Here is a 27,099-nt window from a genome sequence, read left to right on the forward strand (position 1 = left end):
ATGGCCGATGTCCAGCTGGCGGATGATGTTGCAGGTCCAGCTGATGACCTTCCGCTTGCACCCCTTGCAAGCCAGATTCTCTGCCACCATAAAGTAGGTCCCGCTGACACCAACCACCTGCCATACCCTCTGGTGCAATCCGGCAGATGTCAGCTCCTCCTTCCCGCAGTCCTCATGAGGGCAGAGCGCCACAGCTTCCTCTGCATCCAAAGTAATTGGGGGTGGCCAAAGTACCTCTCCTTCGGCAGAATACCAGTGGGGGCAAGTGATGGCTGCAGGGGGTACCACCACATCCTGTCCACCCTGGTGAAGTCCAGCTCTGGCTGTCCAGTCCTGGACCACTTAAAGAGGGCCTTTGAGATCCACTGCTGGTCAGACAGCAGGGAGACAAACTGCTCTCTATGAAACAGAACACGAGATGCAGTGTAAGGTTCCTGTTTTATGTATTTTGTGCTGAACACTCACAAATTGAAATGTCTGAGAGTATCTTTGTATTTATTGTTTTCTGTGCATTCTATCAGCTGTGTTTATGTAATTTGTATATCTCGTTGTATATGAGCTGCGGTGCTCGGAAGCAGCAGAACCTGCAGCTGCGTGCTGGCGTTCTTAAACAGAGACCATTGTTTGTTCCAAAATAATAAATAAAAAGAATCATGTTAAATAATAACTTAACAAAAACATATTAATACTAGATCTGACAGGTTTTGTCAAAATGTAACTCAAAATTATCCAAGGCACGGACAAAGCCTAATAAAAAAATAACCAGTAGGCTAACTCAGATACAACTTCTGCACCAGTCTACTGATTTTTGTTGTGAAAGATAAGGATGTTGACATGATCTGGGGTCAGACGCAACCGCTACCTGGTGACCGTCAGTCCAGCTGCCGAAAACAGCCGCGTTGCCGGGATGCACAGGTACCTCCACGCTAACTTGGCCAATGTGGAATATAATACATCAAATATTCTTATATACTTCAGTTTTATTATATATACTTCAGTTTCTATATGTTGCTCTCACTTAATTGCATGCACACATATCTCTTCTCTTCACCTATTACAGGAGATAGCAACAGGATGTAGCAACAGGATGTAGCAACAGGGGGTCCGAGCAGGGAAGTATCATAAAACTGGTTTGAAGTAGGTTAAAGAACATGTCGTGCCCTTTTGACCCGAGCCTCAACATATGGTGTAGCCTATAACGTATGTGTGTGTGTTTGAACCCCAATAAAAAGGGCGGTAAGAGGAAGAGAGATCAGAACTCACTTGGTTAGTGCAGGCTGAGGAGCCTGTAAGAAGAAGTGTTGTTCTCCTTCAGCTGAAGCCTATTGTGTGTTTAACTTACTGTGTCTGTGAAGTTATTACTATCTATTACAGTGAAGAAGTCCTCACCTGGGAGTGCACCTTAGAAGCACAACAATTGGGGGCTCGTCCGGGATTTGTAGGAAAGAGGCTTCTTCGACTTGATTGACAAAAGTTCGGTCCAAGGGTGAAAAGTCACGTTGAACATCTGGCGCCATAAAATAAGGTAAGCAGACCATTCTTCTGCATTGAATACTTCTAAAATTAAGGGTGTTCAACGTCCTAGTAATCCACAGACCGCTAAAATAGTAAATTAATACCTAGTAAAAACTTCTGAAGAAAAGTAAAAGGAATGTAATAGGTTTTATGGGATAAAGGGAAAACAAGGTTTTACGAAGTCTGAGTGTGGCAACTCCACCTGTTTCCTGACAAGGAACAGATTTGCTGGGTTGAAAGACCCGAGAATTGAGACAACTCTAAAATAAAACAAGGTTAAAGTCCTTAAAAGGTTAAAGTCCTTAATAAAGGTTAAAGTCCTTAAAAGGTTAAAGTCCTTAAAGGTTAAAGTCCTTAAAAGGTTAGAGTCCTTTCTGGTAGGAGGTTAAAGGCCCCTAGAATAAGGAGGTTGAAGTCCTCTAAGTGGAGTTAAAGTCTCCCAAGTATGACTGGTGAACAGGGGTATTATTGAAACAATTACGGAAAGACTAACAATGCGGTCTTTAAACTCAATAAAAACAATGTATCTGCAAACCCAAATACTCACACAAAGGCTAAAATCAACCCTAGATGCTTTGTCATGACCCCACGAAAAAGCCATGACAAAAGACGGGGTACAAAGGTTGAAGGAAACGCAGGACTAAGAATATAACCACAACAAAAGAAATGATAATTCAGTGACTGTGGTAGTCAGTTTAGTCACTGGTGAATGTGTGTGCATGGATGAGCATGAGGTGAAAGAGATTTACACTGGACAGCGTAAAACAAACAAAGATGAGCGGGGGAATTGCTGTACTGAGAGCTCCTCCAGGGCAATCACAGATGCACAGCCAATAATGAAACACTACTGAATGAATGGTGGTGTAGTGGTAATGTTTCCAAATACAAGTTCAGCCATAGACAGACACATTTTCCATTCTTAGTCATACCGTGACTTGCTAAACCATGACTTTGTCCCACCTCTAGGAAGAACTCAGTCCTTAAATTGACTTTTCCGTCAAACAATGGAGCTTGGTTTAAACAGATTTTCTGGTTAATTCTATAAAACAATAAGTGAAACTACTAAAACAACAACCTTGACCTGACTTCCTCCAAGTTTGGAGTGAAACAGCAAAATTCTTTAAATTACATTCAGAAGATGTTTTAGTTGTGCAACAGAAAACTCAGATTGGACAGATAGTCTAGCTAGCTGTCTGGATTTACCCTGCAGAGATCTGAGGAGCAGTTAACCATAGTCCTCAAAAATTGACCAGAGTTTAAAATACCAACACATTTCCGGCGGAATTTCCGGCAATACCTGAACAATCCTGGAAATTAAACTTTGTCGATATAGACTAATTGAAGCCTGACAAGATAGATTTTCGTGTAATATGTGATCCCGTGATTCTTCCATGATCTTGTGGTATCGCGAGAATCCAGCTGCTTTCAAGGTAAGCTCATTGTCAAGTTAGCAACCAAATGTGTCTCTGGATGACATTACCAAGACATCTACCTGTGTTTGAGATTATCACATCAAACTACTAGAATAAATTGGCAGTGAAACTTTAGATTCCTTTTAACATTTTTTCAGCTGTTGTCAGCTCATATAACTCATTTGAAACCCAACGTTTCATCAGCCACTGTAACATATTACAGCATCATTTTGAGCCTTAATGCATTATTGAGAAAAATAATTGAATTCAGGACTAACCCTTTTCTTTCTCTCTTTTTATCCATAAAGTGATGCAAGATATTCTTTACTCTTCAGAATATTATTAAAAGTGGGAGCACTAGTTACAACAACAGAGGTATAACTGCAGCTTGGAGAAAAAGTGTATTTACCATGTATTTATGGAATTTTGATTCTGATTACATTTGTTTTCCATGACTGGTGGTTTTTGAGGAGCTTACGGTAAAAATAAGTATACAGGATAGACGGGAAATGGTGACATTACGACCAGAACAACATGAAGCCTATAGTGCAGTTAGTGCTTGTTGTGTTGTTTTAAACTGATCCAGTGAAATTCAATCTTTTGCCATTGGAAAATCAAAGTATCTTCTTTTGCTCTGGTAGTCACGTTGTGCGGATTTTTCATTTTAAAAGTTATTTAAATAAATTTGTTTCCTGGAGTTTCATACTTTTTGCTGGATGGCTTGGGTTCGAGGTCAAGTCACAGGACCCTGACCTCGAACCTTCCTGTAAAAAATGTGAGACAAAAGAGAAGTTCCTGTAGTTTCCATCCAAAATGTCTGCATATTCTAGGAGGAAAAATTACAAATCACATAGCTGATTTAAATCATTTCATTCAGATTAGTTCAATATTTGTAGTAACTGACTCTACTAGTTTTGGCCAAATTAAGCTTTATGAAGCTTTGTAAACCATTTTCTTTTGTTTTTTGAACCCACTAGATGGCGTTCTCTGTTCAATAAATGGTTGAAAGCACACTGAATTGCCATTCCTTGAGTCTTTTTCTTTAATTTTAGTGGACTCAGAAAATAAAGAGAATGGTAATTTGGCCATCACTACTAAAAGCCTACAATTTTAAAATGTTTAAGATTCAATAGAGACAATCTTAGTAAGAGTTTTGGGTAGTTGGCATAATAGTCACTGTACCTTTAATATGGTTAAATAATAATGTATGCCATGAGGTCTATAAAAACAACAACCTCAGCACAGTGATAACAAATGGAAATTTCATTCCTGATACGTTTTAACAAACAGTGCCAGTTCACGGAGAGATGGCTATCTCCCAATGAGGCATGCTAGCCACAAAGTGAAAGCTGTTAGTCTGCCGCAGAGCAGAATGGAGCTTTGAGCTGTTTAATAGGATCAGGCAACAAAAGCATTGTTTACCATTGTTAAAGCCCATCTTGCAGGGTTTATTTTCTAACGAATTTGCGCAATTTGCTTGTTGGTAATAAATATTTAAACAGTTACCCAACAACATCAAATACAATGGATATCACAAAACAGAATAAAATACGAAAAAGTAGTACTATTTTACAGCGGTTTGCATGATTCTCTTTTCCCCCACAATGCATTGCATTACGTCACGTTGGGGAGACCACAGACGAAAGACCCGTCTCGGTTCACTGTCTATGGTCTCGGTCTGTGCCACTGGTCTTGCAAAATATGGCTTTTGGTCTCGACCGAGTCCATGTGTCTTTATTATGTGTATAATAATATTTGGAGGGAAACTGAAACACAGCTTGGACGGGGATGCTGTTCGGCTTTTCACAAGTTTAGACAGCTAGCTACGCCGACGTTTGCTAACGTTAGCGCAACAGCGTTAGGCTAGACTGCTAGGTAAATATTATGACTGCCTTTGGAGTTTCCTATATCTGCATCCACGTTGTCAACATAAGACATGGCGTTAGTGCTCCTTTTGTACCATAATTTTATTGAATGAAATGTTAAGCTTCGCTCCTACGAGATGGGTGGGTTTTTGTTACGTTACACACAAAGCTAACTGGCTATAGTTAGCCTGTACGTATGCTAGCAGAATTAGCTAACGTTGCGTAGCCAGCCAGCAACTTTGGCAATCATCAGTAGTTTCGGCGAGCTAACCACGACAGTATTGTCGCCCACAATCAACCTCTGCTGCTAAAAGCAGTCAACCTGCAGTGATGTTTGAAATGGAGACACATGTGGATGTGTTAGCTGTCGTGGTTAGCTCGCTGAAACTACTGCCGAAGTTGCTGGTTGGCTACGCAACGTTAGCTAATTCCGCTAGCATACGTACAGGCTAACTATAGCCAGTTACCTTTGTGTGTAAAGTAACAAAGACCCACCCATCTCGTAGGAGCGAAGCTCAACATTTCATTCAATACAATTATGGTACAAAAGGAGCACTAACGCTACATGTCTTATGTTGAGAACGTGGACGCAGATATAGGAAACTCCGAAGGCAGTCATAATATTTACCTAGCCGTCTAGGCTAACGCTGTTGCGCTAACATTAGCAAAACGTAGGCGTAGCGTTAGCTAGCTGTCTAAACTTGTGAAAAGCCGGACAGCATCCCCATCCAAGTAATAAATAAACACTAGGCAAATATGTTGTTACTGGAGCTAGTAGGCTACCATCAAAACGTGAGATATCTAATCGAAAATGTGTTTACAACGTCGGGGGAATTCACAGGTAGGACTGGCAAGTTAGCCCATAGCTAGCATGATGCCTTCCATTTCTAGATCTAGGTTTACCGGTAATTATCTGAACTAACAACATGATCACCGTCACTAGATATAAAGAAAACCTTGACTTTCACTCGGTGCTATTCACTGACAGTAAAAACACCTCTTCCTCATCCCAGTCAGTCACCATAGTTCTAGTACTAGGCTGAGGCACGTCTCCCCAACATGACGTCATCACCGAATTGCGTTAAAAAACCCACTAATACCAAAAACGACAAAAACTGGCCTTTAACACTATTTGGAGACATTTTTAACAATGAAGTTGAGTGCTTTATGTACCCATTCATCAACAGTGGTGGTTAACCTGCAACATGGGCTTTAATGCTTAAGAAGATCTCAGAGGCTGAGTTGGAGAAAGACACATAAAGGGAGGGGGTGGGGGGCGGGGGCGGGTTGACGAGGGAGGAATGCAGCTGAAGAGGTAGTGAGAGTTAAGGGGAGACAGGTATAAAATAGAGGCAGTAAGAGTGACTTTTAAGAGAAGTGATGACCAACAGGTAATGATGGCCAAAGGAAGCTTTATGAAGCCCACCCTGTTCAACAAAGAGTTTAAACCACACTGATTTGCCATTCCTTGAGCCTTTTTCTTTAAACCAAAAGCGCCATCTAGTGGACTCAGAAAATTAGAAAAATGGTTCACAGAGCTTTATGAAGCTTCATTTGGCCATCACTACAAACAGGTAAAAAAGAAATGGTAGTGAGAAGTTCATGAGAGGAAAGAAAAACTATAAAGGAACAAAAATACAGAAATACAGAAATGGTTTAAGCGAGACTTCAACCAAGAATTGAAGAGAGGAAAGAGATAAGTAGAACCTGAGTGAAAGAATAAATACGATTGTTTTTTCTGCTCTAAGCCCTTCAGGCGAATTAGAGCCAGGCCTTGTGCAGAGAAACCTGACTGCCTCTCTTTGATCTTCCCTCTAATCAGATTGGAGCTCAGGGTTTAGGGAAAATACATAACATTGTATTGCCTCTTTTCTCTTTGAAAACTGTGTGTGTGTGTGTGTGTGTGTGTGTGTGTGTGTGTGTGTGTGTGTGTGTGTTTTTGTTTGTGTTTGATTATGCATATCTGTTTGTATGTGGCAGGGGTCACATGTAAAATACAGCTTGGTGTGTGTGTGTGTGTGTGTGTGTGTGTGTGTGTGTGTGTGCAGCGTTGTTTTCTGGTGAATAATTGGAAAGGCCGCAGAACTATAACTGGCCCCAAAGGCATTAAAAATAAGTATTAAATAAATGCGTATGTTAGACAGTGTAGAAACTCAGTGTTTGCACAAAGACAGACATCCAATGTATCAGATTTATAAAAGGTGTGCATATGCACATTACAGAACAGGGTCCACACAATCATTTGGTAAATTATCACTTATGAGACATAAGATTATGACTATACAGGGCTCTCAAGTGTCACGCATTGAGCGTGACAGTCACTCATTTCGGTCTTTTGTCACGCACTCCTGCCACACATTGTATTTCTCACGCGGAAAAACTATTTATAATATATTTAACATGCCGCAACGCCCAAAATTTCTCTGGCGCGCTGCTCTCACTATGGAACCGGCAGGAATCAAGCGCGTCTCCCTTGGAGTTCTTTGTTGAGCCTGCCACTTATCAGCCAATCAAAAAAAAGAAAGCGCCTACACAATAGCCAATCAGAAAATAGCACTATTGTATCTGGGTAAGATTTAACGCAACAACCAATGAAAAAAAAGCATGGAGCAGCGTACAGACACTTCCCTAAACATTCGCTCATTCAGAGACCAGAGACCCAAACGGGGCTCTGTGTCTATCAGACGGTCTGAGATTTACCGTATCAGCAGAGCAATCACGTAATGCACAGCAGACTATGGTGCAGGTAGATTATTTTCTGAAATATAGTGACTATTATAACTTTATTTTTCTCAAAATATCACGACTCCTCCAAATCTCAGAGAACACAGATATATTTTGAATGTGCACAAAGTTTTGAACATGAGCAGAAATCTTGCTCAAACTTGACAGTATTACAGTCCAGGGGTTTATTAATAAATTAAAATGAATTAATGTATCATTGAGGTGAATAATTGTCACCTTTTAAGGAGGTTACTTCCTCAACAAAAGATGCAAAACAGGAGGGAGGAGTAAATGATGCCTAGGCTACATGTGTGCTGACTCAGATATAATTAGAAAAGTCGATCTACAGGAGAGAGCCTTATTGCAATATATTCCATTATGTTTTTATATTTGGATTATAATCTATGTTTCCCTTTACATAAAGATATTTCCAGCATAAATTGAGGTAGAGGTAGAAATAGGTGCATACAAATTCACCAGAATGCAGGAAATGAAGTGTTTAATGCTCAAAATTTTCTGGGGGAGGACCCCCAAACCTCCCACATCATAAGTCACCATGTGGAAATGGAATAAATACTTTGTATTTGGTTGAATGTTAGTGCCATGTGTCAAATCTTTTCTTCTGTAAGTCTGAACAATTATTAATAACAAAAAAGAAACATTAACTATAATAAACACCCCCATTCCCGCGATCCGTCCAACCCGCCCCCCCTCTTTGACGGGGCTGTTAGCGGTCACTCTTGCCTGTCTTCAAAACTTGAGAGCCCTGACTATAAATGCAAAGTTTAAATTGTTTGAGATGTCTGTATTATGACAACTTGACATTACCCAAGCTGTGTTAAGCGAGACAACATAACCTGTCAATGTCTTTGTTATGACAACTTGCTATTAACCCTAGACAACCTATCATGACAATATTCATTACATAATTATAATAGTCTCATGACAGCCAATGTAAAAGCCAAACACTTATGACAATTCAATGTAATGTTATGTTGTCTTACTTAATGTCCAGTTGCCATAGCACAGACATTTCAAACAAAGCAGACTTTGCATTAAAAGTGTCATAATTTACTGAATGACACTTAATGACAACAGTCATAAATAATCATAAAGACTCCTTCGTGTTCATGACAGGTGTCATGTCATGGTTATGACAGTGCCATGTCAGTCTTATGCACACCTCTTCAAATAAAGTGTTACTGTATTACCCTATGTGTAGATTGCAAAAAAATAATACACAATCAGTGATTTCTTTTAATCCCTTAAATAGCTTTACTGTATTTTACTACATCCCAGTGTGTATCTGCAGTATGCACAAGGTGTGTTCAGTCTCACTGTGTTCCACATTTACAAGTTGATGAAAATGGAAATTATGTTTGCACGTATTTATTTTTTATTTTTTCACATCGGTACAACGGTTTACAACGGTTTTATACTGACTCTCAAGTTAGGTTGGCTGCTACAATTTGAGGAAAACAAGAGGAGTGTTATTTATACAGTTCTCTATATAACTTAGACAAAATGTCCAAAATCTTGTGGCCCTATGAAGTCTTATTATTATTTATCATATAGTGTTGTTTATTGTTATTTTAAGAAAGTATTATTCTGCTTTAGATACACTGTGACTTCTACAATCAAACAAAGCAAGGCAACAAACAGGGCAGCAAAAAAGGAAGTGACTTGTTTGGCTACAAGCTGCAGGAGTTTTGGAAATGTAAACACTAAGTCCCCATGTACTTTAAGAGGAAGCTGAGGCGGAACTGCAGTATCTGTCACACTGTGCTTGTATCGGTTGTGCAAATTTGACCAGAGTTTCAACTTTGGTGTGACTTGCAGATTGATGAACTATTGCTTCAGTTGAACACCTTGACGATCACCAACTTTAATTCCAAGTGTTCGACATGTGACGTACTTGTATTACACCATTTCACTTTTCAGTTCTCTCCGTCCCTCCTAGAAACAGTCTGTTCACCGCCCCAAGAGCTATAACTGATGATGCAAGCCCAGGCCAAATGATGGCAAGACTCATTACAGCCACAAGACCTTTAATCACTCTGTGAGATTAAAAACTCAGAAAGCACAGAGACTTAACTTGAACTTTACAACAAGGAAAATCCAATGTGAACCGAATTTATATAACCCTGTGCGTTCAGGAAGTTTCCAGACCCCTTCAATGTTTTCTGTTTTGATATATTACATTTGTTTACGTTAATGTTCACCAATCTACACTCAATACCCAGTACTGAAAAAGTGAAAACAGGATTTTACAATGTTTTGCAGATTTATTATGAGGAAGAAACCTGAAATGTCACATTCATATTTATTCATATCATATCATCATATCATATCATAGTTTGTTTGGCCTCAAAAATGCACACACAATGCATTTTGGTGAGAAACACTGAATGTAAACAACACAGTTTCTTTATAAGACAATATATAAGATAACTTTAGTTAATTCCAATTATTTGTGTATTTTTGTCAGAGCACAGGTCAGCTGAACATGCCAAAATGCAAGAATGCAATTCAACATGTACAGAATAAAGTCTCCGTAATGAATAACAGAAGATTCCTTGGATTTGAATTAGGCACTCCTCTTCAATGACAACTGCTTTAAACCCAACACAGCTATAATTGTCTCTGTCTCTATATAATTGTCTCAATCTTCCTTTTAATTTTTACGAAAGTGCATCTTTATATCAAAATAAAGCTTTAACATACAATATATTTAAAACAAATGCAGTGTTTTTCCTTGAACCCTACAGCTCAAGATCTCGGAGCAGTTATGAATGTAAACAGTCGGCTTTTTTCAGGTTTAGCAAAGAAAGGGATTTATGCTTGAGTAACAGAGAGAGAAAGATAAGAATATGATTAAAGAAAATCTTCATGAGAAAAGCTTTATCGATCAAAATGTTTCTTTTATTATCACACATGGAGCCCTCCCCATTAGCATATAAAGAGATGAAATCAACATAGAATAGGTTCATATTTCTGAGTGTGTGTGTGTGTGTGTGTGTGTGATTAAATACCAACCACTCCTAAACACCATCTCAGAGCTAGGCTATAGGTGCCGACTATTTTTCATATTTGGCAGCGCAGGACACACACATATGCTGGATGTAAAAGGGCTTCATCAGCTTGGGATGTTTAAAAAAGAGGGCTTAATCGGCTAGCAAAGTACTGTGCTCTGGCTGCTATCATAGGCAGCCGCCATATATGGCGAAGACGCTGTTACTTATACCCATAAGAACAGAGGGGTATGCTTAATATTTTGAAGGCCTATTATATTTCTGAATGGCCCTTGATTTTGTTTATGTATTTAACTGCATCTATAATATTTATGTCCCTGTAAATTATTCTTTTCAAGTGGACTTAAATAAATTGTTAAAATGTGTGTGTGTGTGTGTGTGTGTGTGTGTGTGTGTGTGTGTGTGTGTGTGTGTGTGTGTGTGTGTGCACATGGCATTTAGAACCATAAGAGACTTTATTCATTCAAGGGAACTATTTCTGTGGATTGTCATCAGAGCAAGGGCGTAATTTACTGGGGGGAACACAGGTGAGATGTCCTGGAAGTTGGAATTGTGTTTGTATCTTATACATTGTAGCAAATCACTGATTCTCCAGAATAAATAGAGAGTATGGAAATGAGAATAACTTAAAAACTAAAAACAAAAACCTGTATAAAATCTTTAAAAGTGGTAACAGTATCTATTAGAGCGGAGCTTGGTGTGTCTGGTTCAAACATTTGGAAATATTGAGCTCCATAGGGTTTAATGGAGTTGATAATGTACTCCTCACTTTACACATTTTGCTTTATTGCTCTACCTTTATTGTTTTATTTAATTTGTTTACAGCTCGGGTAGGGGTATTTGAAAAACGAAATTCCTTTTGAGGATTGAGGATTTGTGCCTGCTACTGTGTCTCCCGCCACCACCTTTGAAATCAAAATTCTATGCTTCATAAATATTTATACATTATCTGCTGTTTTACATGAGCTAAACACACACACAGACACACACACACACACACACACACACACACACACACACTCTCTGACATGTTCTATGTATCACTTTGTGACAAGGCCAATCTTTACACCTGATTTTTTTTGATAAGTCTATGATTGATCTGTGAGGGTCTATTTCCTGTCTTCAAATGTGATCAATCAACCTTACACTGTCTGTGGTATGTGTGTGCGTGTGTGTGTGTGTGTGTGTGTGTGCCACCAGAAGAGTGAAACTACAGTATATATTTCTGAATATTGCTAACATCTGAAATATACAGGTATATTTCATAAATTAAGTTTATGCTGCTGTTTTCATTGCATATAGTAAAAGTATAGTATAGTAAAATATAAAATATATTGTACACTAAAAAGCAGAAGAAAATAAATAAATGCTACAAGCCTACACTTCATCCTGACGAAGGGCTATTTTCCTCATCTCCCAGGCTTTCTCCAACTATGATTTAAATATTTCATATTTCACCAGCGAACACTATCTTTGTGAACATCCATTTTTATTAAGTCAATTTATGTCACACTAAAAGTATTGTGCAGTTCCCAGTAGAAAGGACAAGAGAAAACTAAATGGCATTCCTTCTCTATATCATTGAGATGGCATTTGACCAATCTACTCCTCTTCTCCCCGAGTGACATACGGTCCAGTAGGATACATAACCAGTCAATCTCATCTTGGCATATACAGATCTTTTTATTTAAATATTTGACACTGATCCTGATATGTCAGGAAGCAATCCAATGAAATGAAAGAATTGATATGATGCAAGAGGATGGAAGACCATCAACATGAACTTGTGGTGTGAGTAAATGGTAAGCTAAATGCCATTATTCTGGATGTTTAGATACTAATAACTTGAGAGAGAAAAGTGTGCTTGTGTAGCAACATCTAAGGAAACATTTAAACGTTTTTTTAAACATATTTTTGGTTAAATATATATATTTAAAAAGTAGTTATGCAGTCAGGCTAGTTTTTAGCGCAATATCATGCTAATGACAGACGTGACTTTTTTAAAGGTCAGTGTCAGGTCAGGAACATCAGTGTTTTTAATTTTGCTTTGTTTTCTGCATGGATGTTTACAGGAAAATGGACACAGGGACATTTCATGGTAGAAAGGAGCTATCCTACGGAGTCAAACCCAACAACAGATTTTGTAGTGAGGACAGTGAGCTTGAGGGAAGTGATAGTGATGAAGAATGGACCCCAGAAAGAGGTTTGAGAGGCAGAAAAAAATCTCATATGCAGCAAATTGCAGCAAGGTATGTTTAAATCTTATATACAGTAACTCCTGAAAAAATAGGATTACAGAAAGGGAATATGTTGGATGGAGGAAGGCAAATCAATCAGCATCGTAATTGGAAATTAAAGGTGCGCTATAAGTTCCTGCATGGTTTCAGCGCGATTTCATTTTTGTCTCAAATCGTAGGCATCTCTCCTTGATCTGCTAGCTGCCTGCCCCCTGAATACACTGTGAAAAACACAGGGGTCGTAAACGTCAAACAAACACTAGGGGCACAGGCTGTGCACCAAAATACAACAAACCACTCCAGCCAATCACCGACAAGATGGTTGGGGGAGGGGGTGGCGGTTAGTGACAGTTACTGTACATACACACCGCCACCGACTTGAGCTTCTAAAGATACCGGAAGTCATTCATTTTCAATGGAAGCTGGCTTCTCTCAGCTGCAAGGAGCGTCAAATCTGTCGGCGTCGCGTTTTGGGCGCTTTGAGCGACCAGAGCGTCAATCAGAAAGTTGAAAGTAAGTCAACTTTATGGTAATGAGCTATGACGCGGTTCAGCGGCAAGCAGCGGCAACCAATCGGAATATAGACGTCCTTCACGCTGGCTGATTCCGGAGAAACATACGATGTAAACTTTCGTTCCTACCAAAACATTAGTTCCGAGAAAAAGGAGGAAAAGCTCATCATGGCCGTTGCTGGGTTCCCTATCATTTATGATATTTGCGTATATGGACCAGTTAACGTTACCTGCCGGTCACATGGTCTCTAAACAGTCCGCTCACGGTGAAGTGCTGCACGGATCAACAGCTGGCGGCTACTCGCTCTGCCTGCATTCTGCTGCGGTTCAGCGGCTAACAAGCGAGTTAACTGCTAACAGACACCGCTGCGACCAACAACCAATACAAATTCTGTCATTATATATGTAATTTATAAAAGGTTTCTAGTGTCAATGTATTGGCCGTGCAGTGGCTGCTTGTGCTTTTTCCATGATCGAACATAGAATGCTACTACGTCTGAGCGACCAAAGCGTCTAGCAGCTTCCCCGTACTTTTTGACAAGCGTCCTTGACAGGGTGGCCAGAGCTTCTTTGCAGCTCAAGTCGGTGGCGGTGTGTACGTACAGTTAGTCAGTTAGTCATGACAGTTACGGAAACATGGGGGGAGGGGCGAGCTTGCTCGGTTTTGTTTGTAATTTACTTGGAACGTCAACAGAAGTGACTAATGCAGGAACTCATAGTGCATCTTTAAGTCCACTTTAAATGTTTTCTTTTTCAAGGCGATGAAGTAAACAATAATGAGGGAAGTGAAGAAAATTACTTTGAAAATGGTGATGGTGGGGATGTCCCGCAGCAACCACGGTGGAAAACCAGCCATGATTCCAGTTTCCATGCATACCCCGATTGGCAAGGAAGCCTTCCACAAGCTGATGACATCCAATCCCCTTATCAATACTTTAAAGGACAATTCCGGCGCAAAATGAACCTATGGGTTAATAACAGATGTGTACCCACTCGATCATTCTCTGGGACATGTTTTCATGCTAATCGAATGTGTTTGTAGCTTAAACACACTAGCGCGGACCGCTGATTAGCTTACAACGCTAGTATTCAGGGTACAGGGAAAGTAAAAACAAATTGCTATTTTGTACCACTAAAAAGGCTCAAACTATCACCAAACTTCAACGGTAGAATAATGAGGGTCCCTAAATGTTAACCAAAGCATTGAGAACTTTGTAAGTGTACAGATGCAGCAACCTGTCAATTGCTGAGGTCATGCGGCTATATGCATTCAAATCCTACCTTACTTATATCTGGGAAATATCTGGAGAAGAGGCCGGCCCAGTGGTGGGATTTCAAGTGAGTATGAGGCAAAGAAGATGAGGCAGGGATCTACTGCTCCAATCCAAGTCCCAGATGTGCAGATGGATGCAACAACCCACTGGATCGTCATGAGTGAGAGAGAAGAAGGGTAGTGCAAGGTACCAGGCTGCAAAGGCACTCCGAAAGCAAATGAAAAATGCAGGAAGTGGAATACCCACCTCTGCTTTACAAGCACTACCACCTGCTTCTTAAAGTTTCACACAGAGTGAGAAAGTGAATTCTGCAAACATGGTCTACAGTGTTTTTAGCTATGGTTGATATGGACTGACAAAATTGTTTTGGTAAAATAATATACTTGTTACTTGTTAAGACATATATTTGAAGTGGCCAAAATACCATAATGAAATATTTGAAACACATTTTCAATTAAAAAGTACCAGTTCCCTCTTGATTTTCCTAATAAGTGTTGAGACAATATTACATTTTTTTGCGTGATTTATTACCAATACTGCATATCGTTGCCTTGAGGCTCCAAAATAAAATCTGCTTAAGGGGCAGGGTTGATTTATTATTATTATGTTAATCTTTTATCTCAAATTAGAGGGTTAACTCAGCTAACACAGATGTCTTAACATATGAAATATGTTTTCATTATGTTGTTTACCTCTACAACTGGTCCTTTGAAGAATAATAATGCGTTCATTAATTTATCGCTAGTCTCGCATTGCCAGACCTATCTCCACAGCGCTGTGGAGTAAGGTCTGGCTACACCACACATACATTCGGGGATGAGAAAAAAACACTCTGGGTTGTTTGCATTGCTAAACTAGGGCTGTCAGCGTTAACGCGTTGATCGCGATGCGATTAAGGGCTGACGCGATGCGATTAATTTTTTTTAAACGCATGCCGGCATTTATTAATTTATTTTACACTTCACTCGGCTTTGCGTCGTGTCTAACAGGCTACTATTTTGACCCTTTGCAGCACCGTTACTTATCATCAAGCTGCCACTTCCTCCTAACACATCCTGCTGCTCCAGGCTGCAGGCATGATGGAGAAACACAGCAGCAACACAATCTGAATGGAGCTTTTTATTTTCCAAAACTCCCGGACACCCGTAGACAAGTCAAAGCCATATGCACGTTGTGTAAAGCCGAATTAAAATATCACCGAAGCACGTCAAGCTTGAGCTACCACCTACGGAGCTAAGCATAGTAGTACAGTTAACGTTGATGCTAGCCGCTAGCATGCTGGAGAGTGCTACTTTAGAACTCAGGTCTTAAAGACGTACTATGGTTGGCATGTTCTGACCTGTCTCGTCGTCGAGGGAGACAGTAGTTTCACCATACACAGCCTGTACCACACAGAGAAAGCAGCCGCACTGGAACTGCTGCAAGGTGCTGCAAACGCTGTCTCATTAACAGGTGATCACTGGACGTCAGTGAGTAATCAACATTATTTAGGAGTTACTAAACACTATATTGACTCTAGTAAGGATAGGGATTTTTAGTTTTTTAGTTAGGTACTTGGAGGAATTTTTCACATTTTTCTTTTGTTTACAGTAAATAAATAATTACAAGTCTTAAAATCAAGTTCATAAAGTAACTTTCTTTGCATTCATTTGATTCCCAATCAAGATACACTGGTAAAAACTGCTTTTGATTGTTAATATGTACTTAAAAACTGTTCTGAAATACAAAATAATAGAATTTTAATCATGTGATAAAATATGCGATTAATCGCGATTAACTATAGAAATTCAGCGATTACTCACGATTAAAAAATTTTAATCGTTTGACAGCCCTACTTTAAACCAATCATAATCGTCTTGGGTGGGGCTAAGCTCCGGACGCAGCGACAATGGCTCTGCAAAATAGCCTCAGGAAGGAACATGTTTTGGTGGAACATGTTCTAAGGTTGTTTTAGTTGTGCAACAGAAAACTCAGATTTGACAGATAGCCTAGCTAGCTGCAGAGATCTGCAGTTAACCATAGTCCTCATAGATCGACACCCCGCAAAAAGTTAAGATAATAAAGTAACATGAGCTATTTAAATTAGCTGGATACATGGTTAAACATAAGTTGCTCTTACCAGTGTATCACCGTGTGTATTTTGTCCATAACAATCCCCACCAATCGGTCCCAAAACGTAGAGAATAAATGCCGTAAACATATTCTTTGTACATCTTTATAATCATTCCCCAAAAGAACCAAGCAGGCCTGGCTTGTTACATCATCCAAATTTTCTTCAAAACTTTCAGCTCAAAGTTTGTTGTTGTTTCCCATAGTGAAGAGATTTTGAGAACGGCAACACAGAGAGCGGAAGGTGAGGGGCATGCCTGACATCCGGTGTGTGAGCCCGAGCAGGATGTCAGGCTTTATCCTGGAAATGTACTTATGCTGATCCAGAGTCCAGACAAATTTTTTGCTAACAGCAAGTCATCATGTCAGAGACTTAGCAATTCATATCCATGACACTGTAGCTGTGAACTTGTTTTTTGGTGTTTTCGTCTTAAACTTTGACCCTTTCACTCTGTGTTTTCACTTCATCCAAGTTAATTGGAAAATGTTGGTCCCCGCTAGCGTTAGCTGGTAACTTAAGGGAAAGTTTGCAGATTTTTTGTACTGCCGTACATGCAGATGAATGGCGCCAATACCCGGGTGTTCACCTTCACCTGCCGGTAAATCTCCTCTGGATGACTCACTTCAGAAGGGTTGAAAATCGGCTACTTTCCCTCTAAAGCAGCACCATTGCAACCTTAAATAACACTGGCTTGGCGGCGTCATCTTCCCCAGCTCCACCCTCCCCACATCCGGTTTGTAAAAACAACAAGATGGCGACGGTGGCCTATTCAGAAGCACTAGATCAAATTTTCTTGTGCAATGATGCTACTAGACTAATCCAAGTCATTTTCATTCTGAATATTCTTCTGCCTTGTTAATATTGTCTGCTACATCCCCTTCCATCTGCCCATCCATCTGTTGTGATTTGATAAAATTATGAGAGATGCTCTACAAGCATATTTCCTGCCTTCAACTATGATACATTATCTCTTTGCCAAGGCCTCTGATTATCCAAGTTGAGACAGTTGGGCCTCAGATGCTACACAGAACACTGAAGACGTTGCACCACCTGTCTCATATTGCGTTTCCTCTTCCTCATTCCCTTTATACTTTTCTAAATTTGTGTAAAATGTTACCAAACATCTCAAATAAGGTTAATTGAAAAAGAGAATGCCTGGGCTAAGCAGAGTTTTCTCTGTCTTCATGCCAGCATCCCATTATGAGGTTTAATCCTTCTGAAGTGTTTTCTGACAAACTCACCCTGAAATCTTGGCTTTTCTTCTTTTATATAAATTGATAAATAAAGATAAAAGTTTATTGTCCACTAAACCGCATGCAATTGAAATCTGTCCTCAGTAGACAGAGTTTACATCAACATGGGACCTATAAAAGGGAAATTTATTGAGAATAAACATGAAAATACTAAAATACTTCATAAAACCACAGAATACAAGACATCAAACATTCACAAACCAACGTTTGATTGAGTCTGTATGGTCGAGCTGCTGCTGGTGGTGGGAGTTAAAATATCTCCTCTGATGGGAGGGGTGTTTGTGGGCCAACATAGATTTCTTGGTCAAATCTTTGTCTGATGATCCTGCGGTGGTATTTTTCCTAGAGGTACCTCTAGGACAGCTTATTTCTGCACCTAACATTGTTGTTGCATGGCACCAAGTTAAATTTCTGTCTCAGATCTATGTAGCTGGTCCCTAAGCGTCTTAACCTTGTAAGCAGTCCTTGTCATTTCCTAAAGTTTTCAAGTTTGAATGGACTGACATGCTCGACTGCCTCCCTCTTCAAAATAACAGAAGGGGTTAACAGAAGTCCCACCGTAAAAGATACCTATGATGTAAGTTTTGATATACAGTTCAATGTCAAAATTCTTATAACTCATAATGCTGGGGGTTCCATGTCAGAGGCTGTCTGGTGCTCTGACTATGCCATAACATACAACCATATATCAAGCTTTGCCTACATTCTTTTTGTCCTCCATAGCACAGCTTTCTGGTCTGTGATGGGCTGACCCAGGATATTTGTCGTTAAACCAAAATATAGGGTTTTGGATGTACTGATACTGGAATGGTGGTGTCTTTGAAAAAGGGAACCAACGCCAAATCATCATCATATTTGATTTCTTTGTCCACAGGAAAAACAAGAGGGGGTTAAAGCACATCCTTTTGGTATATCTTGAATAATCACTGTACACCTTCTGGGGGCCTTAGAAACTTGAGAGAACAAGGCTGGATTGTACTGAAGGCTATGAAGGAGGGGGTGAGACTAGTGCAGAGATTATCACATTTGTTATTAAAACCATGTTTATTAAATCAGGAAGAAAAACTATTTTCTATTCTAAACTGCAGAAAAACATGTTTGTATTCCCTACTCTCATTACACTTCACTATCTCCCACAATATACACTTGGCTATTTTCTACTGTTCTCATCATCTTTTCAAGAAAGTTAGATTTTCTCAGCCGATGCTCTCTATTGTTCTTCAATGAATGCAAATTTTACAATTCGGAGCCTCTCCTGGGAAGTGGAAATGGCCTCCGAAAATTACTTTGCACACCTCACTGACTGTCAGACAGAGATGAGGGAGGAGGAAAGACGGAGGAGAGAGATAAAATAGAGAGGGAGGTAGGGGTCAGTGGAAAAGAAGGGGAGATGAGAATGAGGGAAGGGTAGGGAAAGGGGAAAAAAAGACAATGACTGAAGCAGAGGTAGCTTGCGTACTAATGCCATATGCTCTTTAGCCCTACCTGACCCTTCCTCCAGACCTTCTAACCGGAGAGCAGAACGTGTTGGCCTGCTGATTAGAATTGCTTTTGGGATGCTCTGAAGTTACAACCACTGGGTCAGCTAATAATAAGAGGACAGGGCAGGAGGGTCAAAAGTGTTTTGAGGGCTATTGACGGTTTGATTTCTGCAGTCTACAGTGTTGTAAAGGTAACAAGTAAGGAAAAAATGAAGTGTACCAAAAGTATTCACACCATTGGAAGCTAGGTTTTATCCAGCAAATAAGTATGAATGTATCTTGTGAAAGCTATTTAGACAATATTTAGAATCATCCCTCTAGTACCACTGCTAAGATCCAGGTGTGAGTAATTTCAACCAGGGTTCTAGTTTTGAGCCAGCTGGTTTTGGTTTCACATTGCAATGATGTGAGCACATAAAAGAACTCTACATGACATACCTATGTCCTGTCATCATCCCGATACTTGTAATTGATTGGTTTGTAGACGGCTTCCATGTCCTTTCGTATTCTCTCTCTAGTGTCAGAGTTTTTCCAACTGACTGCTGCTCTCCCTGTGCTACTGAGGGAAAAAAGGGGATTCCACGTCAATTACGCAGCACGCAATCTCTCGCAGCTGTCCACAATCCCTCTTAATCACTCCCAGTGCTTTGCGACCCACCTAGCCTGGCAGCATGCAGAACAGCCATTCGGAAGATAGTGCAATGACACTAAGCACGGAGCTATTCCTCATAGGCGTTTCCCTGCTGCTATAGTCTCGCATTGCCAGACCTACCTCCACAATGCTGCGGAGGAGGGTCTGGCTAGTCCACACAGCACTTCGAGATGGGAAAAAAAGTGCTCTGGTTTATTGCCATTTCTTTAAACCAATCACAATCATCTATGGCGGTGCTAAGCACCGTACGGAGCAACGGCGCCTCTGCAAAATAGCCTCGGGAAGGAACTTGTTTTGGTGGAACGTGTACGTTCAAAGGTTGTTTTAGTCGTGCAACAGAAAACTCAGGTTGGAGTTTACAGTTTTTCTTGATTGTTTACACACATTTTCTGAAAGCATGCCTCATACTCTCAGAACTCTACACACAAATCAAAAAACACACACACAATGGGCAAAACCTGTGGTGGAAGTTTCTTATTGCAGCCGGAATGTATTTCAAAAAGGTAAAAGATGAAACAAATAAAGACAGTCGAAGACTAATTATAAACTTGCAAGAATATAGGAGTAACACAATTTCACAAAAGGCACAGCAGCCCAGTGTGGAAAAATGTATTCAACGAATGAGGAAAAAGCACACAGCTTATATGGATCTTCAGTGAAATGGAAAGATATGCCCCCCTTTCTAAACATGACTCAACATTTCTTACAATCAAACATAGTCAGACATTCAGGAGCCACTACGTTTCTTCCCCTCTGTACTACTTTCTACCCCAAGGTTTAGACATCCCGTTTATCTCAACTATGTGAGAAGTCTCAACTATTCAGGGAGAAATAACAGATAGTTTAGGGTGACCTTGTAGCCCCTATCTGTTCAGCGTACACATTACGTTCCCAGACTTTGTGGCTCTTACTTTCAACATGTGAGAATAAGAAAAACTCACTTTCAGCATTGTGAGACAAAGTAAACCAGAAATAAGACAAAAATATGAAGAATCATGCTTAAATATAATTTTGCCATTACATTATAAAGAATCATGCTTAAATATAATTTTGCCATTACATGCTCAATTCTCCTGCAAAATGAAACATTTACATTTCTTCTCAAAATGGTATTTGGTTTTCAAATGACACACACAAACCATCATATGAATAGACATTTATAAGAACCAGTTGAACACTGATGTGCTCAATGTAAATCACTATGATGAATGGAAAACACCATTCATCATAATGACTTAGGCCTTTTTTTTGTTCAGTGTTACACTTACTACAGACAGTACATACATAAGTATAAAATATTTGAGAATATTGTTTTTATACTCAGAACACACAAATACACGGTAACAAATATATTTTATTTTTCCCACAAAAACAATGTACACAGTGTACATCCCAACCAACACAAAGTTGCACATACAGTGGTCTACATACAAAACAACAGAAGAATTTACTGTATACTGTAAAAAAAAACTGCTGCATCCTCTCTTCTGTTTCGGTCTGGCCACAGCACCTCATCCACATCACAAACAATGTTTTCCCTGGCCAAGCAGCGGGGGAAATATCACCTAGCATGGCGAATCAAGCCATGAAAAGCATCAACTGCTATATCTCCACATGCGTCTTCCATAGCTTGGAGAAGGGGTATACACGTTTGTGGATTTTGGTCATACACGTTCCATCTCCAGGCAGAAAAAAAATTCCAAAACAGAAGAGCTCACCTGTTGCCCTTTTATGCTTAAGCTCTGATTGCTAATTGTAAAACTGTGTGACAGGTGTTTTCGATGAGTCAGTGTGCATATTTGAATGGCAGTGTGTTACTTGTGAAAACAAGAGATTTTCTTCATGAAAATTGTGCCAAATGCAGAGACTTGTATGTAGTGTTTTGAAAAAAAGTGTGTTTTAGAACTGCAATTTGAGTGTAAAGCAGGAATTGTGCTTGTAGTTTAGCAGAATTGGTTCAGGGGGTTGGTGCATGAGTTACATGTTGTGGTCATTGTGTCTCAAGTACCAGTATGTGTGTGTAAGCAATCGAGGAAAAACTGTAAAATGCCCAAAAAGAAAGCCCAAGGCAACAGATATCCGGCCTAAATGAGTGAAATCCAGCGGAATTTCAATCAGCAACGGAGCAATCCTGGAAGTGGAACGTCGTGTATATAGACTACTGCTCCTATAACATAACAATAGCCTGCCAGAACTTAAACATGCTGTCTTGGTATGTAGGCACAGTTCGGTTGTAGGGTAGCCAACAATGAAAAATGTGGCACTAATATAGATTTTATTTCATGTTTTATAGCCTACTGATAGACTGGTTTTCATGATTAAACATGTTAAAAATAGCTCCATGTTAAGTTGCGGGTCATTACATTGCTGTAGTGGAAGGCCTATAACTGACAGCAAATGTGAGTTTTTTTCACTGTCAAGAGGAAGTCTATAATAATATCAATGACCACATTTATCTGAAATTGAATTACAGACATCATCTGAACAGAGCTCAGGTTTGCGACCCATTTTATTTCCCCTGAGAGCCATTTATTGGTTTACGTTTTGAAAATCTCTAAATCTGTGCTGTGGTTTTGGAAACCTTTTATCCTGGAGCCAAAATTAACTCAGCCTTTTATTTATGGAGCCTATTAAAAATAAATGTTACGTTACGCTTGGTTTAAAACTTGAAAACTCCAGGGAATGGGGCTCTTTCCTGTGACTGCCATCTCTGAGTTATTGCTCCTAACCTTTATAATGTTCCTGCTACTTTATTTTTTGTTGTTTGTTTCATTTAAGTATTTATTCATGTTTTTTTTTTTTTCATTTCTTATTTTTGGCACTTTCAGTTCTATTTATTGTATTTATTTTTTGTCTGTAGCTTCAATTCACAACCTTTCGTCAATGTCATTCGTGGGTGAATATACAGTACGTCTGTAGTGTGTAGTGTTGAATGTTGAATGCCTGTATTTGATGTTTTTCAAGAAAACGTGACATAAAACAGAATGTTTACCTTTGTAATGACATGGTTTTAAAATGGCACCTCATTAATGTGAAACTTCTTTACTCAAGTTGACATATGTTCAATTTTATTTGTCATAAAACCAATTCCAGTGAAATGTAATCTTGTCAGCTCCTTTATCTTGTGTGGGCCATGGCAGCCGGCAACCAAGGGGAAAAACTGGTAGAGCTGGCTGGTCTGGTCAAAAATCTCATCCGGTCTCAAGCAGCCAGAGACCAGCAGATGAACAAGGACTTTTGTCTCCTGTTAAGAACAGAATGCATTATATTATGATGTTGCTGACTTTGGCTGAGTGAGATTGAAAGAAACTGAGGGCAGTAATTATCAATGATAGCATAATTATTTTTTCCTATTCATAATTTGCTCTTTTTAGTGCTTCTCTGGAAACTCTCATGGCAGTACACAGCCTTTGTTCTCTGTCATCTTTAATTTATGAGAGCTGCAATTATTTATCCATTTTTTATACATCATACCGCAGTACAAATTATATTTTCGCGAAGTTGTCTATTTACAGAGCAGATCTTCAGAGACTGGTGACAATAGACATGCACATGTGTGTGTGTGTGTGTGTGTGTGTATGTGTGTGTGTGTGTCATTTTGTTGTCCCTAGAAATTGGCATTTTTCAATCTTTTGTAAACTTTTTAGAAATGCCATTATATCTGAGTGGACCAGCATGAGCTGAATTCACTGCAGCTATGATATCAAACTTACTCTCATGCTGTTTAATATTTAACACTTACTCTTTTCTTTTCTCGAATCTTTACTTGAATGGAAATAGGTCTTAACTTGAGTCAGACTACTTGATCAGTCTCCTATGGTGAGGCTGCCCCCCCTCATGTTCATGTCCTATGTTTGTTTTTAAACTCACACAGTGGCTTTTATATTTTCATTTCCGTCACATCTATTTACAGAATACTTCTCTGAAGAGACAACAAGAACATTGTTTAGGTCGCAAGGGGCTCACGGCTGTGGTCTGGTGACAATTTTAAACATAGCACAATTAGAACAGAACAAAACTCCATTATTCCCCTGCTCTACTCTGGTATTTCTTAGCATAGAAATAAAACTTTTAACGACTTGAGTGCATAATGTATCCACCATGATGGGGAAGCAAACTATTCAAATATTCTTACATATGGAAACACATTGTTTCTAGCTTTTGTTTAAACTATATTAACTTAAAGCTGCATTGTGTGGTGCTGTTTTGCATTGCATGCAATCAGAAGGTGCTCTTGTACCTTTGTTTATCTGATAGTAAAGTATGAATATACAGTATATAGAAAAAGACATACTTTGATGGTCCCCAAGAGGAAATTACATTTTTACTCTCTGTTGTTATTACACACAGGCCCGAAATACACACACACACACACACACACACACACACACACACACACACACACACACACACACACACACACGGACCTTATTCATGCACTAATGGAAAGATGTCAGAGTGAGTTGGGGGTTCGGTGCCTTGCCTAAGGGCATCTTCAGCAGTGCCCAGGAGGTGAACTGGCTACCAGTGCTACACTCCATATTTTGGTCTGTACTGGGACTTGAACTGGTGACCCAAGCCAAGTCCCTATGGACTGAGCTACTTCTGTCCTATTATATATGCAGGCTGTTCTCATGAACCATTCATACATATAGCTACAAAAAGTAATTCACTGTAAAGTGTTTGAATTCCACGTATTTATTACTGCATGCACCCCATTGACTGCCGCTGTATAAGAGCGTGAAGATCCGCATAGGGAGGCGGTCCGGGTGGTTGAAAGGGTCCTAAAACACAAGACTTTCAAGCAGGGGGGCGGAGTTCGTGTCTCGGAAGAAGTTAACCTCATGGTGCCCGGTACCCGGCTCACAGTAACCTTTTCTCGGCTAAATTTAACTGTAAAGACCGCTAAAGTTAACCGTACCTCTGAGAACACATTAACAGGGTTTAAACCAGAGTGCACCATTGCAACAATGGTCCCCTTGAAAGATAAAATTGAACTTAATACAACCTTCCTGTGCCTAACTGTCAATCAAGGCAGGTTCAACACTGATAGCGGGCTTCTCATTTTAACATTTTATAAGTTGTATCAACATTTATTCAATGAGTTAACCACTCTTTTTTTTACGTTTTATTCATTCATTTGCTAATCAAGTCCAAAAACAAAATACATTACATATAGCACAGTTAATCATTAGTTACTGAAGCATATTCCCCTCTCAAAGGCATGAGTTCCTTCCTGTGAAATAATTCTAGTCAAAACACAACAGAGGGCTCAGCCCAGTTAACTTTAAAAGAAACAATGAAAGTACCTTGGAATGAACTGTGCCTAATTACATAAACAGCATATAGTATATATAAATATACTATAGACATAGCATATAGCCTGAAAAGGGTCAAACTAACAAACAAAACAAAAATGAACAAAATAAGCAAAACAAAGATACCAGCAACAACAACAAAAAAGAAAGATATTATACAAAATCATAATGCTGCACATCATTTTTTTTATTTTCCTTACCCTTCCTAACCCCCCATGGGTCTTTATCTAAATTTCACTATGCCAAAATATGTGTCATGTGTGTTTGTACAAACAGATGTATTTTATAAGGTAAAAATAAAGAAATAAGAGTTAGTAAGTAAGTAAGTGTTGTCCCAATAAAGTGCATGCCAATGGGTCACTGTACAAAAGATAATTTGTTAGAAAAGAGTCGCCCCTCTGTACTTCTTTTATAGCCTGTTAGCAAACTCCTGAATGGATGCTGGACTCCTTCTAAGTTACACCGGGTAATAGGTAGTGATGTCCACATGAAGCTTTATGAAGCATTTTCTTTATTTTCTGAGCCCACTAGATGGTGCTCTTGGAGAAAAAGGCTCAAGGAATGGCAATTCAGTATGGTTTTAACCCTTTGTTGAACAGAGAGCGCCATCTAGTTGGCTCAGAAAATGAAGACAATGTTTCATGAAGCTTAATAAAATTACTATAAGCAGGCAGTCCATTTAATATAATTCCCCAAATGTTAAAATTAGAATTAAAAAGTAGTCAAGCATCACTATTCAATGAAGCAAAACTGAGAAAGAAGGCTAGTATGGTAAAATGAGGTTGTAACGTGCGTCATAGTGCAACTTGCTACAGAAGCACATTTGTGTTAAGCATGCAATTAAAAATCCATTTAAAAATGCAAGCACGCCAACTCGGTCGGGACTCGGAAAATGGAAAAGGGAGCGGGCTCTGATTGCTTTAGACAGCGATCACAACAGAAGATTTCCCCACATTGTATTGAACACCGTCCCCCTGGTATGTAGTGGTCTCATCTGTATGTGTATGGGGCAATTTAAGAAATAAGGTAATTTAGTAAGATAGGATACAATGGTACTCATGGTGCATGTCATCTGTTCTGCTATATTACAACAGTGGTGGCCATCAACCCCTCTATATCTGGAAGATATGACGTTTTTGTGATGAGCAGAGAGGGGGATTGAGTGTGTGTGTGTGTGTGTGTGTGTGTGTGTGTGTGTGTGTGTGAGTGTGTGATAGTCATATACATAGGCTGGCGATCCATGGACTTTGCATCTAAAACGGGCCAAACAGTTGGCAAAGTACTGTTCAATCTCAGCAACAATAGGAAGCTATAGGAATGTTTATTTGGAAAAAAGGCGGGTACAGGTTTCCTGTACCCTTAGAATTGCATAATTCATAACAATGTGCTAATCTGTTTTAATCTGTTGGATCATTCAGGAAATTTGATTCCTAATGAAATTTGACTTGTAATGTGGAATCAAATAAAGTATATAAAATGTGTGTGTTTGTGTGTATGTGTGATTGGTGTGCGATGGTGGAAGTTTTAAACAATGTGATTATCAGTGCATATATCTTTGTATGAGTTTAATGATTAACTAATGACTATTTTGGTGAGCTGTGTTTTCTAAACTCTTATAACAGCTGTGTTTTTTGTTGAAACCATGCGTCTGTTTCCCATCAGTGTGAGTATACATGATGTGCGCAAGGCATCACTATGTACGCTTGTTGTTGTT

General features: G+C 39.4%; 2 long non-coding RNA genes across 2 annotated transcripts; one reads left to right on the forward strand and one right to left on the reverse strand.

Annotated features, from left to right (window-relative positions):
- Positions 1–951: 951 nt before the first annotated feature.
- LOC116048030 lies at positions 952–12,556 on the reverse strand. The gene is made up of 3 exons (XR_004104554.1): positions 12,545–12,556; positions 5,288–5,291; positions 952–1,632 (listed from the first exon to the last, which is right to left on the reverse strand). It is a non-coding gene; the product is annotated as an uncharacterized LOC116048030 (long non-coding RNA).
- Positions 12,557–13,793: 1,237 nt separating this feature from the next.
- On the forward strand, positions 13,794–25,162 carry LOC118493241. Its single transcript, XR_004895261.1, has 3 exons — positions 13,794–13,909; positions 21,307–21,317; positions 25,149–25,162. It is a non-coding gene; the product is annotated as an uncharacterized LOC118493241 (long non-coding RNA).
- The last annotated feature ends 1,937 nt before the right edge of the window (positions 25,163–27,099 follow it).

The sequence above is a fragment of the Sander lucioperca genome, chromosome 1 (genome assembly GCF_008315115.2).
Source record: "Sander lucioperca isolate FBNREF2018 chromosome 1, SLUC_FBN_1.2, whole genome shotgun sequence".
NCBI classification, from domain to species: domain Eukaryota; kingdom Metazoa; phylum Chordata; class Actinopteri; order Perciformes; family Percidae; genus Sander; species Sander lucioperca.